Source organism: Gorilla gorilla, chromosome 10 (genome assembly GCF_029281585.2).
Source record: "Gorilla gorilla gorilla isolate KB3781 chromosome 10, NHGRI_mGorGor1-v2.1_pri, whole genome shotgun sequence".
Taxonomy (NCBI): Eukaryota; Metazoa; Chordata; class Mammalia; order Primates; family Hominidae; genus Gorilla; species Gorilla gorilla.
In genome coordinates, this window is record NC_073234.2 from 143112883 (window position 1) to 143129862 (window position 16980).

The 16980-nt window shown below is 44.5% G+C and overlaps 1 long non-coding RNA gene across 1 annotated transcript; it reads right to left on the reverse strand.

Annotated features, from left to right (window-relative positions):
* Positions 1-10985: 10985 nt before the first annotated feature.
* Positions 10986-13670, reverse strand: LOC129525764 (uncharacterized). The gene is made up of 3 exons (XR_008670230.1): positions 13640-13670; positions 11109-11208; positions 10986-11017 (listed from the first exon to the last, which is right to left on the reverse strand). It is a non-coding gene; the product is annotated as an uncharacterized lncRNA (long non-coding RNA).
* Between the last annotated feature and the right edge of the window lie 3310 nt (positions 13671-16980).

The following is a 16980-nucleotide window of genomic DNA, read 5'->3' on the forward strand; positions in this document are numbered from 1 at the left end:
CATACATGGAATTTAAACTGAAAAATAGTGCATATAAACAATTGTGTTTGACTGTATTCATTGCCCAAGCAGAAGCCACTTTTCCGTTTTCCTGCCAAACAATCTCAATTTTGTGCTGAGAGTAGCTGGGTATCCCATCCCCTGTCCCAAGGAGTAAAGCCTGATTGGTCTGAGTCAGACATGTGTTACCACTCCCCATTGCCAGTGATTGGGCTAAGGATGGGCATGTGACCTGATAGTGGCCAGTGAGGCAAAAGGGGAAGTCAGACGTGGTGCTTTGGGAATGGGGACAGGCAAAGAACAATGACAACAAAAGCCAAATAAGAATAAAGAGACAAGCCAACATAAACAATTAAAGAAAAAAAATCATAAGAAAAACAAGATAGAGCTTTCAAAAGAAAACACATTTTTTTCTTGCCCCACTTTCTTCTTGCTTGGGAGGGTGATAGATTTGATGTTTGGCACCCAGGCAGGAATTTCTGTCTAAGGAAGTCTGGAAGAATTGCACGGACAGAGCCTTAGATCCCTGAGAAAGGCATGTCTCCAGACCGCCAGTTGTGAGAGCTAATTCATCATCCACGTCATTCAACTGTTAACTGTAGTTAAGCAATCTGACTGGTGAAAGTAAAAAATGCCCATTGCTATTAGATTCTGATGCTTTCCAAAGGGGCTGAGCTTGATCCTCATGCTGCCTTTGATTAAAAGGAAAACCAGTGAGGGCTGGAGGTCTTAACGATATTTCATCCCTCAAATTAGACTTTCTCTTCAGTGTAATGTGAAGGGTTGAGAGAGAATTGAAATGAAGATGGAAGATGAAATAAAATGTCTCCCATGTGACTTTATGTTGTTTAACACTGTCTGGGTGGCACGTAAAGTCATATTGTACAACACCAGTGAAGCAGGCACCCTTTGAAAAACATCGTTACGATATGTGCTATCCAAAATCAAGACTTTTATTCCTTTGAGGCTATGTTAAATACACAGGGTGAAGCACAAGATTTTTCTGGGTGTGAAATATTGACCGTGGGTGTTTGTGTAGATGTGCATGTTATGTACACAAAAATATCAGCCTATGAATTCTTCAGTCATTGTACTTTCAAATATAAAAACAAGAAATCAATAGATGATTAATAATGGCTGAACTGAATCAGGATGTTTTCAGAAATAACAGTAATTTTGGCAGTAGTTAATAACAAATGCCATTGTTGGCTCAAACTTTGAAACAATGCAATATTTTGATGATTAAAATTATAACAATTTGGGTGTTTGGGGATTGATTGTGGAGTGGCCAGATGCTGTCAGAGAAAAGCAAGACCTGGCTCAGGGCTTATGTTTATGTAATTTGCCTTATCAATTAATCTGGAGGCAGCTTTCTGGCTTACCGTGTGGGTCTAGCTGCACTGTCAGCCCGTGTCTCTCCTACTGTGCTTTAAATAGCATTTTCCAATTTTCAGTCTTTTGTCAAATATTCTTTTTTTTTTTTTTTTTTTTTTGAGACGGAGTCTTGCTTTGTTGCCCAGGCGTGATCTCACTGCAACCTCCACCTCCTGGGTTCAAGCGATTCTCCTGCCTGCCTCAGCCTCCCTAGTAGCTGGGATTATAGGTGCTTGCCACCACACCTGGCTAAATTTTTGTATTTTTAGTAGAGAGAGGGTTTCATGATGTTGGCCAGGCTGTTCTTGAACTCCTGATCTCAAGTGATCCACCCACCTCAGCCTCCCAAAGTGCAGGGATTACAGGGGTGAGCCACCACCCCCATCCTCAAATATTCTTACAAAATTTCCTATAATTACCATAATGGCTGTACTATTATCTACTTAAGTAGATTACTTAATCTACTTAATTTAAAAGCCTTATGTCACTTAAATAAATATATTTGAAAAGGACATTCTAACAGGAAACTATACCAACATGATGAATGGAAAACCATTATCACTTGTCAAAAATCAAAGGTAATTATGGAAGTAAATACAATAGATAAACATGAAATGTCATTACCTAGGTACCACTATGTGCTTCAGGTTTACTGCCTGAGTTCTGCTTTTCTTTGGGAGTGGTCAGAAAGGAAGATTCAGTGGTAGCAGGAGGATTTTCAGTTATATAAGCATCAAACAGAATTCTTGATGTAGCTGGTGTTAGTCCAAACTGCAGCATTTTGTAAGCCCCTGCAGTTTCACAGACCTTGATGAGAGTGAAACATTCCACCGGGCCTCAGGCCGTGAGAAACATCCCACTAACCACCTGACCACAAGGCACAGGAACATCCTTATCATACCTTGCCAGGCAAAGGCTCAACTGAAGGAATGTCCCTACCATATCCCGCTGGGCAAAGGTCCAGGGAACGTCCTATCACATCTCACAGGAGAAAGGGCCAAACCGTCTGATCATAGGACCACCTTACCAATATCCTGCTGGGCAGCAAACCATACTGCCCAGACATCCCCCCGCCAAACCTATAAATGACGCCAGCCTGTAAGCAGCAGTGGGCTCTGGCATTAAGCTGGTCCCTCACCTCTGCAGGTCTAGTGCTGGACATAAATATCTGCTTTGCTGTAGAGCCACCAACTCTCTCTCTATCTTTCTTTAGCCCTCGCCTTCCCTTCAAAACCCAACAGCCAGAAGAACCCAAAGCTTGTGGAAAGGGAATCCCTTGGTCCCCATATAATTGAGTGTAATTTAAATGACAGATTTTGTGTCATCTAGAATTATGTCCTAAGGTAACAATCTCCCATGTTGTGGCTGACCAGGTTGGAAGTCCACCATGATAGGCAGCTGTAGACCCTCCCCCCATCCCAAGGGATGGCTCATGATTAGCCTAATCCAATGGAGGTAATCACATTCCCCTGTCAATGACTGGTTCAGGGATGGGGCAGGTAACCCAGTTTTACTCAAACAGATATTAGGAAATATCTTTGTGGCAGGAAAATAGGGTCTAGAGGCAGGGAACATAAGGCCAATTTACACATCAGCTGTGACAGGAAATGTCATCTCCATAGGCCATAGGCTGAGTAAATGACTTTGTAATTTTACTTCACCCTCTTCATTTATTTAAGACGTACACCAAGTAACCAATGGAAACTTCTAGAGGGTATTTAAATCCCCAAAAATTCTGTAACGGTGCCCTGAGCCCCTACGCTTGGGCCCACTCCCACGCTGTGGAGTGTACTTTCATTTTCAATACATCTCTGCTTTTGTTGCTTCATTCTTTACTTGCTTTGTTTGTGCGTTGTGTCCAATTCTTTGTTTAAGAAGCCAAGAACCTGGACACCCTCCATTGGTAACACCTTCTGTGCCTTCTGAGCAATATTTACCTCTTCGATAATAATTGTAATGTTAGAAAGCTCATCATTTGCCTCTGTCTTCCCATCATGTTTTAGAGGCTGGTCTGGGAAGGAGCATTGGAAAGATGACACAAATTTAAGACTTAATCACAAACCCATTCTGAATTTACCTCACTCTTCTTAAGGGAATTATACATATCCTCATGGGTTTTTTTTGTTTTGTTTTGTTTTTTTTCAAGACGGAGTCTTGCTCTGTCACCCAGGCTGGATTACAGTGGCACAATCTCGGCTCACTGCAAGCTCCACCTCCCAGGTTCACGCCATTCTCCTGCCTCAGCCTCCCAAGTAGCTGGGACTACAGGCACCCACCGCCACGCTTGGCTGATTTTTTTTTTTTTTTTTTTTTTTTTTTGTATTTTTAGTAGAGACAGGGTTTCACCTTGTTAGCCAGGATGGTCTCAATCTCCTGACCTCATGATCCGCCCGCCTCGGCCTCCCAAAGTGCTGGGATTATAGGTGTGAGCCACTGTGCCCGGCACACATATCCTCATGGTTTAAGGACCTGTTGGCTGAATCTTCTGTGCCTTGCACCTGGAAACATTTCCAATTAATACACTTGTTTCCTGTTTATACTTGTGTGGACCCCAAATATCAAAGACAGATCTCAGTCAGTTTAGAAAGTTTATTTTGCCAGGGTTAAAGACACAGCCTCAGGAAGTCCTGAGACATGTGCCCAACGTGATCAGGGGTACAGTTTGCTTTTATACATTTTAGGGAGACGTGAGACATCAATCAATATGGATAAGATGTGCATTGGTTAGGTCCATTAAGGCAGGACAACTCGAAGTGGGGGCTTCCAGGTTAGAAGTAGGTAAGAGACAAAAGGTTGCATTCTTTCGAGTGCTTTATCAACCTTCCACTAAATACACAGTTTAGTCTGGCTCAGTGAATCTGCATTTTTACATAAACAATAGGGGAGAGGGAGCAATCAGATAGGCATTTGTGTCAGGGGAGTCACAGAGGGATGACTGAATAGAATGAGAGGCAGATTGGCCCTAAGCAGTTCCCAGGATGACTTTTCCTTTTAGTTTGTGATTTGGGGGTCCCAAGATTTACTTTCGTTTCACACCTGCTTATGCCAGCATTATTCCCTGTGTTTAACTTGGTTCATCCTGCATTCTCCACTGACACAATCTTACAAAAATCTGAAAAAGGGTGGACTTCTGTGAGTGAGAATATTTTTGGAGAAGACTCTGATAAAACAAAACTATGACACAACAAACTCAACAAAAATATTCTTCAGGATATTGTACCTGTCTGGGTTTGATCAGAAAAATGGAGCCACCACAGTTGCTACAGGTGCAATTATTAGAAGTTTAATGGGCATAATATTGGAATTAGATGGTGGATGGAACTGGGAGAAGGAAGGTCTAGGAAGCGGCAGCAGGAAGATCGGAGGAAATGCAACTAAGGACTTGCCTAAAGCAATGGAAAAGCCAGGGCTCACAGAGAAGTCTGATATGCTGCTTTGAGCTTATGGAGAGCTGTGTGAAGCCAACACATTTACCTGTGTGGCCTGCCAGTGACAATAGCTTTCACCTCATTTTTGTCTTACACATCTCAATGTATTTCCTCTCATAGGGAGAGAGTTTTGGAAAGAGTTCCTAGGCTTAAGAGGAAGTAGTGGTAGGCCGGTTGTGGTAGCTCACATCTGTAATCCCAGCACTTTGGGAGGCTGAGGTGGGTGGATCACTTGAGACCAGGAGTTTGAGAACAGCCTGGCCAATAGAGCAAAACCCTGTATCTACTAAAAATACAAAAATTAGCTGGACGTGGTGGGGCACGCCTGTAGTCCCAGCTGTTCGGGAGGCTGAGGCATGAGAATCACTTGAACCTGGGAGATGCAGATTGCAGTGAGCCTGGATTGTGCCTCTGCACTCCAGCCTGGGAGACACAGTGAGACTCAGTCTCAAAAAAAGAGGACGTAGTGGGGTGGCTAAGTTAGCAAAAAATAATCCAACACAGATTTACATCTATCAAAGAAAGAGAAAACAGTAAGTTTGCAACCATCTTTCATTCTTTCATTTATTCAAAATAATAATAATCTTGTATTATACACCAGTCACCATCCTGTACCTGGAATGACAGTTGCTATTGACTGAATTGTTTCATCCTAAAATTCATATGGTCAAACCCTAACTCTGCATGTGATGGGGCCTTTCCGAGCTGATAAGTTTAGATGAGGTTGTGAGGGTCAGGTCTCCATGATGGGATGAGTGTCCTTATAAAAAAGACACTAGATACGCATGGATATATAGTAGACATTGGAGATATATAATAGACATTGGAGACTACCAAAGGTGGAAGGGTGTGCAGGTGGTGAGGGTTGAAAAATCACCTACTGGGTACAGCGTTCACTGTTCAAGTGATGGGGAGAAGCCCAGATTCCATCACCTTGCAATGTATGCACACAAGAAATCTGCACTTGTACCCCCTAAATCTATGGAAATTTAAAAAGCATATAAAAAGACATGGGAAAGCTTGCTCTCACTCTGTCTCACGTCCATGTGAGGACACAGCAAGAAGGCTGCCATCCGCAATCCAGGAAGAGAGCCCTCACCAACACCCAACCATGCTGGCACCTTGATATTGGACTTCCCAGCCTCCAGAACTGTGAGACCATAAATTTCTGTTGTTTACGCTCCTCAGTTCATGGTGTTTTGTTATGGCAGCCCAAGCAGAATAAGATAGCCATGAATAGAGGAGACATGGTCCATGTTTATTAATGTTTTTATAATTATTTGATGATGACAATGGTGATGATGATGTTTCCATCATTGTACCTGTAAAGGCTTACTGGAAGGTTTTATTTCCCTTGGGAGGTAAATTTCACAACCCTTGAATAGTTGTTTGCTGTTCAGAAAACCTATTTAGGAAGTTTTAAATGCAAAACTTATGTCTGATCCCAAGCTAGATAGGGGATTGCAAGAGGTGAGATAATTAAGAGAAGCAGGTGGAGGGGAAAAGAAAGAGGAGGAAGAGGAAGATGGGAAAGATAAGATAAACGAAAAATACATTTTGTTTATTGTTTCTCATTTTTCCAAGAAATTAGATTTTTGTGGTATCAATTTCCCTGTAAATTCAGGAAAACCTCACCAAGATAAGCTATGCATGGTTGTTAGGCCAGGCGCAGTGGCTCATGCTTGTAATCCCAGCACTTCAGGAGACTGAGGCAGGAGGATCACCTCAGGTCAGGAGCTCAAGACTAGCCCAGGCAACATAGTGAAACCCCGTCTATACTGAAAATACAAAAATTGGCTGGGTGCAGTGGCTCACGCCTGTAATCCCAGCACTTTGGGAGGCCAAGGCGGGCAGATCACGAGGTCAGGAGATTGAGACCATCCTGGCTAAGACAGTGAAACCCCATCTCTACTAAAAATATAAAAAATTAGGCATGGTGGCGGGCACCTGTAGTCCCAGCTACTAGGGAGGCTGAGGCAGGAGAATGGCATGAACCCGGGAGATGGAGCTTGCAGTGAGCTGAGATCATGCCACTGCACTCCAGCCTGGGCAACAGAGCGAGGCTCCGTCTAAAATAAATAAATAAAAAATAAATAAATAAAAATAAAAATAAAAAACAAATTAGCTGGGTGTGGTGGCAGGAACCTGTGATTCCAGCTACTCAGGAGGCTGAGGCAGGAGAATTGCTTGAGCCCAGGAGGTGGAGGTTGCAGTGAGCCGAGATCACACCATTGCACTCCAGCCTGGGTGATAAGAGTGAAATTCTGCCTCAAAAAAAAAAAAAAAAAAAAAAATATGTGAATGGTGGTTAGTGACAATTTCAATGTTTATGAGCTGAGGGTGATGGAATTTTGAGTTATCACCTGATGTTCATGTATTTTCTACTTCTTTACAGCATCAGTGTTCACTGGCAATGAGCTAGCCACATTGAGGCAGCCCAGGTTCTAGGCTTGAATGGTTATTGATGAAGACTGCATGCCCTGAGTTTTAGTTCTAGTTTCCAGAACTCCCTTCCAATGAGAGGAAAACAAATAAGGTGTCTAAGACAGAAATAAAGTGAAAGTCATTATCCCTGGAAGGCCATGCCGGTAGATGTGTCTCTCCCGCAGAGCTTTCCACAAGCCTGAAGCAGGGGATCACAGGTCTCTGAGCTGCCCTCTTCAGCTGCTTCTGGCTGAAGTCATCAGGGGTGGGTGTGTGCTCTCATCTGTATCTTCGCATCAGAGGGTACTGGTTTTCCCACTTCTTTCAAGAAAAAAGGTAGTAACCAGACTTAGGCAATCCTTCATGTAGTAAGGAGAAAGAAATGGAACACAATTCTCCATCAGGAATTCTGGCTTTACTCTGACAATTTTACAATTTCACATTAGTGACTCCTGCAGCAAATGCATGTATTTATGTTCAGATTAAACTGATACAGGGGAGACGATGACTAGAGCCAGCATTTCCTGAGCTGTAAATGGAGGATATGCCGTAATGAATTTCAGGTTCCATGAAGCTTTTGCGTAAATAAATTCATGACACTAAGAATTGGGGAATAAACATTTTAGAGGATAATCGCATTCTAAATGAGAATTGCTAATAGTGGGAGGCCCCTGTCATTTATTGGATTAGTGATGGAACTGTACATGAGCCTGCAATATTTGTTCTGCTGCTGTGGTGTGACTGGTGAAATGAAAAGATGCGTCTGGGGAGTGCTCAGCAAATGTTCCTCTTCTTTCTGCCATTGTTTTTATAGCTCTGGGAGGAATCTGCCACTCAGAGTTAGAAATTAATATCATACTTGTATGGGAAACAAAAGTGAAGATATGAGATGGAGACGTTTTGGCCTCAGAACAATAACTCCACTGATTGAGTTAAATGTGTTTAACTCAGGCAGAAAGACGTGCTACCTGTGTGACACCATCATAGCTCCCAGCAGCCAACAGGAACACGTGCAGCCACTAAGCTGGAGGGAGAACGCCTGGTAAACCAGATGTCCCTAGCTCTCGAGTCTGTGTGTTTTAAATGTCTTGGAATTATTTGTGGATATTGACAGATTGAAATTCATAGATCTCCAGCTCACAGATAGCGTGGGATATTTCCAAATTCCCCAAGTTAATTTGTAGCTGAAAATGGAATTTCAGTCTCTTACTCTGTATGGTTGGAAAACTATTTAGTGAATCCATATGTGTTCCTGGGGGGCATTTTGAGGACATTTGCTGAGATTGGCAAATATTTCCAGTTGTGTCTCTCCATACCCACAATAGCATTAAGTGGAGGTGTCTGGGATTGAGCCGTCACACATCTATCTAACCACATTCGCTCAAATGTGATGGGCCAAGGCCTTCAGACATGACCAGGTAACTATGGGTTGAATTTAAATCAGTACTTTGCCTAAGAGAGATGAAGAGAAAAATGCACACAGGTAATTGACTCAACTAACATACTATGAATCTAGGAGGAACAAACAATAGAAATTGGGACTTTTAATGTTTTATTTTAAAGCAGAAAACAGGTCATGTGGGCTACACTCAAAACACAGAGAGGGCCCCTCCTTCCCGTCGTCAGGGCAGCCACACCCTCTCCCCTCCAGGCACCAGGCTCTTCCTGTGTTCTCTAATGTCTGGTAGGGCAGGACTCTTGAACCCCATCTACACAGCAGCAGGGGCTTGGGATTCATTGTTCGTTTTTTGCTTCTAAGAAAAGAGCACATTCAGGGTATATGGAAAAGTAAAATAGATAATATTTTTTCTGAGTAGCATAATACGTGCTCTCATGATCTTTGGGGCTGAAAAGAAAGGTACCAGCCTGCTGTCTCTCCTGCTGTGGCAGAACCTGCAACCTCCGGTTGAGAAGTCCAAGTCTTTGGATGGAGGGGCTTCCTTCAGCCTGAGTTCCTGAGACAGAACAACGGGAAACAGATCCTGTGACCTCTCACATTGTGACAATGCCAAATCAACTGTGTTGTTTTAAGTCTTGGAAAATTTGGGGTTGTTACCTTAGCAAAATCCAGCTTTTTTGGAATAGCCCCAAATCTGAAGTTTCTTATAAACAAAAGGGAAGCAACGTTAGGTCCCTACCGTATAAAGTTATTGGGAGAATCATACACAACACCACACTGGAAATCATCATCATAAAATCTTGCAATTGTGATAAATTTGTATCTTGTTTAATTTATTATCATTAGGAAAGGCAGAAAAAGAACATTGTGTATTCTGGAAATGCCGGGTCATCCTGGGTGACTGGAGCAGGCTGCACGGGGAGGAAGGATGGGTGATGTGGCTGGTGGTGGGAGCCTGCCTGTGGAGGGCCGCTGGGCTCCAGCTAAGCTATTGGCCTTTATTCAGTAGATCCTTGGAGCTATAAAGCATTTTCAAGTGTTGAAGCAAACTAAACATGGCCTGAGAAAGACTCTGTACTTCTATAATTAAGTCCTTGTGGATGAACTGCAACCCGACTTAATAGGTAGACAGGACTGAAACCCTAACTGAGCAGTATGCGCCTTTAACAATCGCTGAGTCTTGGTCAATCCCAGAGGCCATACTTCAACCAGTCATATACTGCTGAGTGTTCAAACTGTGTTCAAATAAGGCAAACGTCCAGCTGTTACCAATCCAGCTGTTTGGTACCTCACTTCCAATTTCTGTATATCACTTTACTATTTTGGTCTATAAATTTGTTCTCATCATGAGGCACGCCTGGAGGCACCTCTCTGAATGTGCTGATTCTGGGGGCTGCCCAATTCACAAATCATTCATTGCTCAATTGAAGTCCTTTAACTTTAATGTGGCTGAAGTTTTTCTTTTAACACAAGTAATGAGTGACACATGTTGGTGATTGGATAGATATCCATTAAGACTGGTAGAATGGAATGAAGTAGAGCCTGGAAACAGGAAATTGTGCCACCATTTCTCCAGCCAGGCTGAGCGGGCAGGAATGTCTGTGGACACCATATTGCTGGCCCAGTGACTGGAAGCTCAGGATGTCCCAGAGGCTCTGCCACCTCCCAACTGCACCAGCCAATGCAGCCAGCACTCCTGTCACTGTGCATACCACACACTCGTTTGGACACATCTATGAACACCCTCTTCTATGATTTGTTTTCTCAATTATTTTGTGATTACATCTTTCCTTTCATTTTTTGTACATTTATGCGGAAAATGTATATAGGTTGAACTTTATGAATTCTGCACACCCAGGTAGAAATCCAGAACATTAACTGAGTCCTACGTAAACTTACGAAAATGTTCCAAGGTGTAAAACCACAAAACTTATGAGATAGGGTTACAGGGGCACTTGTTTCTTGCCAAGGGACTCACTGGGAGCTACCAGTGGTCTCAATCTGATTCACTGTCTGAGTCTGTTTGGGCTAAGTCTCATACCATATATCGGGTGGCTGAGACCACAGAAATGTATTCTCAGATGTCTGGAGGCTGGAATGTCCAAGATCAAGGAACCAGCAGATTCAGTGTCCGGCCTCATAAATCACCCGCTGTCTTCTCCCTGTAACCTCACAGGGCAGAAGGGGCCTCCCTGGGGCCTCTTTCATAAGATCACTCATCCATTCATAAGGGCTCCACTCCCACGACTTAATCCCCTCTTAAAGGCTCTATCCCCAAATACCACCACCCTGGGAATGAGGGGTTCAAAACAGAAATTTGAGGGGGACACAGACATCCAGACCCTAGCACTCACCTTCCTCCTATTTGCACATCCCATCGACCTTTCAATCCCTGTTGATGGTTAGGAATAGGAAAATCACTGGGGACAACCTCCCCAGACGGTGTTTGATTAGGTGACTAAGTGAGGAACGGGGCAATGTACCTACTCCTGAGACACTCCATGGGCACAACAGGTGGGTGATCTCTGACCTTCTCTCTGCCAAGGATGATGTTGATACCTTTCCCTACATCCTACACGTGACCTAAAAAGTAACAAGGACTAGATGGTGATATTGGCAAGAATAACATTCTTGATTGAGCACTTAACATGGGCCAGGAACTCTTCTTAGAGCTTTGCATTTATGAAATCATTTTAACTTCACAAGAGCCCTGAGATACAGGAACTATTAATATCCCCAGTATACTAACAAGGAAGCAAGGAGAAGTCAAATGAGTCCCCAGTTCACATGGCCAACAGGCAGTAGGGCAGGACTCTTGAACCTTGTCTACACAAGAGCAACCCAGTAGGACAGCCCTGTCTACACAGCAACAGTCCAGTAGGGCAAGACTCTTGAGTCCATTCTACACCACAGCAGACTGTAGGGCAGCCTTGTCTACACAGCAGCAGTCCAGTAGGGCAGGACTCTTGAACCTCTACACAGCAGCAGGCTCATGGCCTTAGGTACTCTCTACCGTATTCCATGAAAGACAGTGGGATATGGGCTCCAAGTCACACTTGCTGGAGTCAGACTGCCTGGGTCAACGTCTGGTCTGTCTTTACAGCTTATTGCCCGTGTGACTTTGGGAAAGGCTTTTTAAGTGTTTATCTCAATTTCCATACTTGTAAAATAAAGCATCAGTGAGTTGAATTGTTAGGACAATACACAGTACAGAGTAATAATTTTGAAAGTGTCATTATTATCATCATTTTACTTTTCTGTCTTTCAGTTGCTACACTGAGTTGTTCCAAGGTGGTCATTTTCTCAGTTAGGAATCCCTAACCCTTTTCAGTAAAATTGTACCCCCAGTCACCAAGTACTCTCTTCCTCTTCCTGGCCTTACTGTTATCAGTTGCACTTACGGTCATCTGATACACTATGTATTTAACTTACACACTTGTTTATTGTCGGTCTTCCCCCATTAAAATATAAGCCCCATGAGTGGAGGCTTTCATCTACCTTTATATCCCATGCTATATATCCCAGCCCTAGGCAGTACCAGACAAATAGGTGCTCAGAGAAGAGCTGGTATATTTTTAATCAATGTGGTTAACAGTCCACTTCAGGGCAGACAACCCCTCAATGCTGAGAAGGAATGAGGTTTTTGATGGAGCCTTGACCCTCCCAAGAAATCCATTCTCCCTCTTGGAAAAGCTCTCTGGTGGGCCATTACACATCACTTTATTACATCCAGCCACCTGCAAGATGACCATTTTATCACCACCTATTCATCATGTTGTCTGCTTTTTGGAAGTGTTGTATTAAAATGTCGCCCACATCCCCATCTGCAGCAGAATCTCTCCTTGTTAGGTCCTGCGTGATCATGGTCAATGCAGGCGATAACGTAAAAAATGTTGGCCTAGGAGGAGATTTCTGCACAGCTAGTTGGTGGTTCAAAACACTAGAGAAATAAACTGTATGCCCATTAAAGACTCAGTGAAAAGGCTTGACAAGCACAATGAGAATGATGGCTGAGAAATGACTGGGAAGTGTGCACCACCACACTTTATACCCAACTGTGGAATGGGGAGGCTGTGGCTGCGCCTGTCAATCAGCCAATGCTGTCAAAGGCTGGATGAGGGGTGACCTCCCCTCCCTCATGGGGAGCTGCCATGGAGGTGGCCTATGAGAACCCAGAAGTATCTTGTCCTACACAAAGGTTTGTTTTACTGCAGCAGGGGGTAGCTGGTCTCTCAGTCTCTGTCCCTGGAGCAGAATACAATCTTGTCTTGCTTCTGTTTCTGCTTCATTGTCAAATTAGCCCAGTTTCCACATTAGTAAAATAAGGATAACAGTAGCATCTGCCATTATTCGCTTCCACAATTAACTGTCTTAATGCTTGGTGCTTAGATTCGGGGGTCTGGTTTATAATGAGGTGTTGAGCAAGCCTAGTCTATTATTATTATGATTTATTTCTAGCCACCCTGTCTGTTGACCGTTTCCTCCATCTGCTCTGGTTCTGATCCTTCCTAGGTTTGGGGGTCTCACAAATACCTTATAACCTCAAGTCCCCTTGGTGTTGGACCTTAGCTCTGTACCACTGACTGGCCCAGGGGTTCCAAAGGAGAGTGTATTAGTCCATTTTCACGTTGCTATGAAAAAATACCCAAGACTGAGTAATTTATAAAGGAAAGAGGTTTAATTGACTCACAGTTCTGCATGGCTGGGGAGGCCTTAGGAAACTTACACTCATGGCCGAGAGGCAGGCACCTTCTTCACAGGGCGGCAGGATGGAGTGAGGGCAAGCAGAGGAAATGCCAGATGCTCATAAAACCATCAGATATCGTGAGAATTCACTATCATGAGAACACTATGGGGGAAACTGCCCCCATGATCCCATTATCTCCACCTGGTCTTGCCCTTGACATGTGGGGATTATGGGGACTACAATTCAGGATGAGATTTTGGGTGGGGACACTGCCAAACCATATCAGAGAGGGTATATGCCTGTCGCACCTAGATCCAGTGTGCACACCTGTTCTCATAGCTGTGGCTCCAGGGACGAGGGCACAAGGATGGAGAAAGGAGGTTCCTTCCAGGTTGGTGAGTTGGGCAGCCTGTTTAGGAGACTTGATGAGGACCAGAAGGTGTGCATTCCTCAGCTCTCTGTTCTTCAGTATCATGGGACAGTATTTGAACACCAGGACTTGCTCCTTTGTTCTTAACACCTGAAGAGCAAGGGATCTCAGTGCTCAGAGGCCCCGAGACCCTGTGTGCCTGGCCCACCTTCCTCCATGACCTTCTCTCCACCCTCCCATTCCCCACAAACCACACAGCCATGTGCCAGTTCTATGACCCAGGCTGGTTCCTACTTCTGGGTGTTTCCATTTGAGCCATCCCCTTTCCATAGAACCCTTTTCTTGTGGGATCATTCAGGTCATTCTCAATAGTTCTAGTCCTTCTCACACACCAACCTGTTTCATATCCTTCAAAGCATTCCTCATTGTCAAATATTATCTTATGCATTTACTTTTCAACAATTTATTGTATTACTTTTCTCACTAGACGACAAGCACCACCATGAAACAGGGGGGTGTTGCTGCTGTCACCCACAATGTACCCACAAGGCGTACATAGAGGGGCTCTCATTTTTTGAAACATTGAATGAATAAGCTGGCGTCTCTGTCTTTTCTTAGCTAAGATTCCTATTCCTCCTTTCCCTTTACTTGCTCCAAAAGTGAGGTCAGATTTAAATGCACTGTGATCTGATCTCTCTGCCAGTCAATGTACGATACCAGCCAGGTATTTTCTCCTCTCCATTTCCACTTTCCATCAACCACCCAACCCTGAAAGTGAAATGTGACTGGTCTTGGCAGTCAGTTGTGTGTTTTAGATAAATATGTGTGGGCCAGTCATTGTAACACTATGAATTTCCGATAAGCCAGGATTTCAGCCACCAGAGAAGTCAAATGGATGGATTGGTTGTGAATGTCCCTGGAAGGCCGGCCCTCAGACTGAGTGAGTGGCCCTGTTCTGTGCTGTGCAGAATCCTGACCACACACAGCACAGAGGCCTGGGGAGGGGAGTCACTGCCCCCGAGAGCGTGTGTTCTTGAAAGGTGCAATGACCTCCCTGGCACAGGACCCGGTGACTGTTGTCTCCCGGTAAATATCTGCTAAATGAATCGATGAGTAGACTAATGTGTGGATGAAATCTACTTCTCTGATGCTGAAAGACTCATCAGATCAACACACCTTGCTCAGGAGTGGAAGTGGGTCCATCGCAAAACATTTTGTGCTCCACCATGTGGAGCAATGCCACCTAGATTTCTATGCCTTTCCATTTAGCTCCAAGGGTTCAGTAGCCGACAGGCCCCACCTGCTAAGGTGGTCCAGATCTGCCTCTGTTGTTGAGCCGAGGCCACACTCCTCCCGGGCAGCCGGTTGATGATGGAGCAAAGCGCTGCAGAGATGTTGGGGTCTGACCCATTCCCTCTAATGCAGCACTCCTCTAATGGGCAACCCCCTCCCCACAGCTGGAGCCCCATCTGTGCTGGCTTGGGCTTTGTCAGATCCCTTTCCCACTTCCTCCCTCTTCTAATGTTCAGAGGTGTGATGGTTAATATTGAGTGTCAACTTGATTGGATTGAAGGATGCAAAGTATTATTCCTGGGTGTGTCTGTGAGGGTGCTGCCAAAGGAGATTAATATTTGAGTCGGTGGACTGGGAAAGGCAGACCCACCCTCAATCTGGGTGGGCACCATCCAGTCAGCTGCCAGCGCAGCTAGAGTAAAGCAGGCAGAAGAAGGAGGAAGTAACCTACTTGCTGAGTCTTCTGGTCTTCCTCTTTCTCCCATGCTGGAGGTTTCCTGCCCTCAAACATCAGACTCCAAGTTCTTCAGCTTTTGGACTCTTGGACTTAGGTGTGCCAGGGGCTCTGGGGCCTTCAGCCATAGACTGAAGGCTGCGCTGTCGGCTTCCCTCCTTTTAAGATTTGACTTCCTTGCTCCTCAGCTTAGATTCCTTGCTCCTCAGCTTGCAGACAGCATATTGTGGGACTTCACCTTGTAACTGTGTGAGTCAATACTCCTTAATAATCTCCCCTTCATATAAACATCCATCCTATTAGTCCTGGCCCTTTAGAAAACCCTGACTAATACAATGAGTATTGCCTCCAGTAAACTGCCGGCACCCTGCACTCCTAACACTATTTCAGCATCTACTTCCCAGAGAGGCAAATTAAGGATGTTTTTCCCATGCATACATCAGAGATGCCAAACTGTTCAGTTAGTTTAGAAAGACTGAATTATTTGACAACACATAAACACTGGAAGGCCCCAAGTAAAATATAGCTCTCCTGTCTTTTCTTGTGAAGATGGGAGCTCTGGTAACTGGACTCCTCTTCCTACCTGGCAGCCAGCATGGTGGTGAGAAGTCCCCTTTGCAAGGGGTCTCTCCTCCCAGTCTCCCCCAGCCCCCACCCCTCACTGTTTATCAGAGACATGGGGGGGTGAACAGAAGTTACAGTCATTAGGATGTTTGTGCTGGATTATTTCCAGCACAAAATAATCCAGTGGGAAGTGGACCCACTTCCACTCCTGAGCAGGGCATGTTGATTTGATGAGTCTTTCATCCTCAGAGAAGTAGATTTCATCCACTTATTAGTCTACTTATTGATTCATTTAGCAGATATTTACAGGGAGAAGCATTCACCAGGTCCTGTGCCAGGGAGGTCATCACACCTTTCAAGAATGCACTCTTGGGGGGCAGTGATGCCCCTCCCCAGGCTTCTGTGCTGTGTGTGGTCAGGGGTGAAAGGGAAATTAAACGTTTTTTGAAAGCCATGGTCTTTATGGGTAAGCAGAAGAGAAACTAATAGGATCGGTTATTTCTAGTGAAGGGGAAGAGTCCACAGTTGTTTTGGAAAGTTTTTAAAATGCAAATACAATTATGGGTCTTAGGAAATTCCACAGTGTGCTTCATCTTACCACCTACCTAGCCCCCTGTGGGGCCTGGATGCTGTCCCCAGCCCCGTGAGATGACAGGGGTCATTGCAAATTTCTTGAGCACTGGGGCCAAGTACAGATGGGGTGGTGGCTGCAAGGTCGGGTCAAGGTCAATGCTGTGCCCTGCCTGCTCTTCCTGCTCTTCTGACCCTGGCTGAATCCATGCAGTCTGCTTTAGGGAAATTGTTTCATTTGAATAAGATGTTGAGAGTCGTATGATCCCAGAACAAGTTGGACGTGGCAGCTGTCTCCTTGGCCAGCCTCCGGCCGAGCTGCGGTGCCCTTTATCTCAACTTCACTGAGTCTCCTACATCTTGAAACTTGAAAGAATTTATTATTTAGCTGAATTCTTCATTTCATTCCATTTAGGG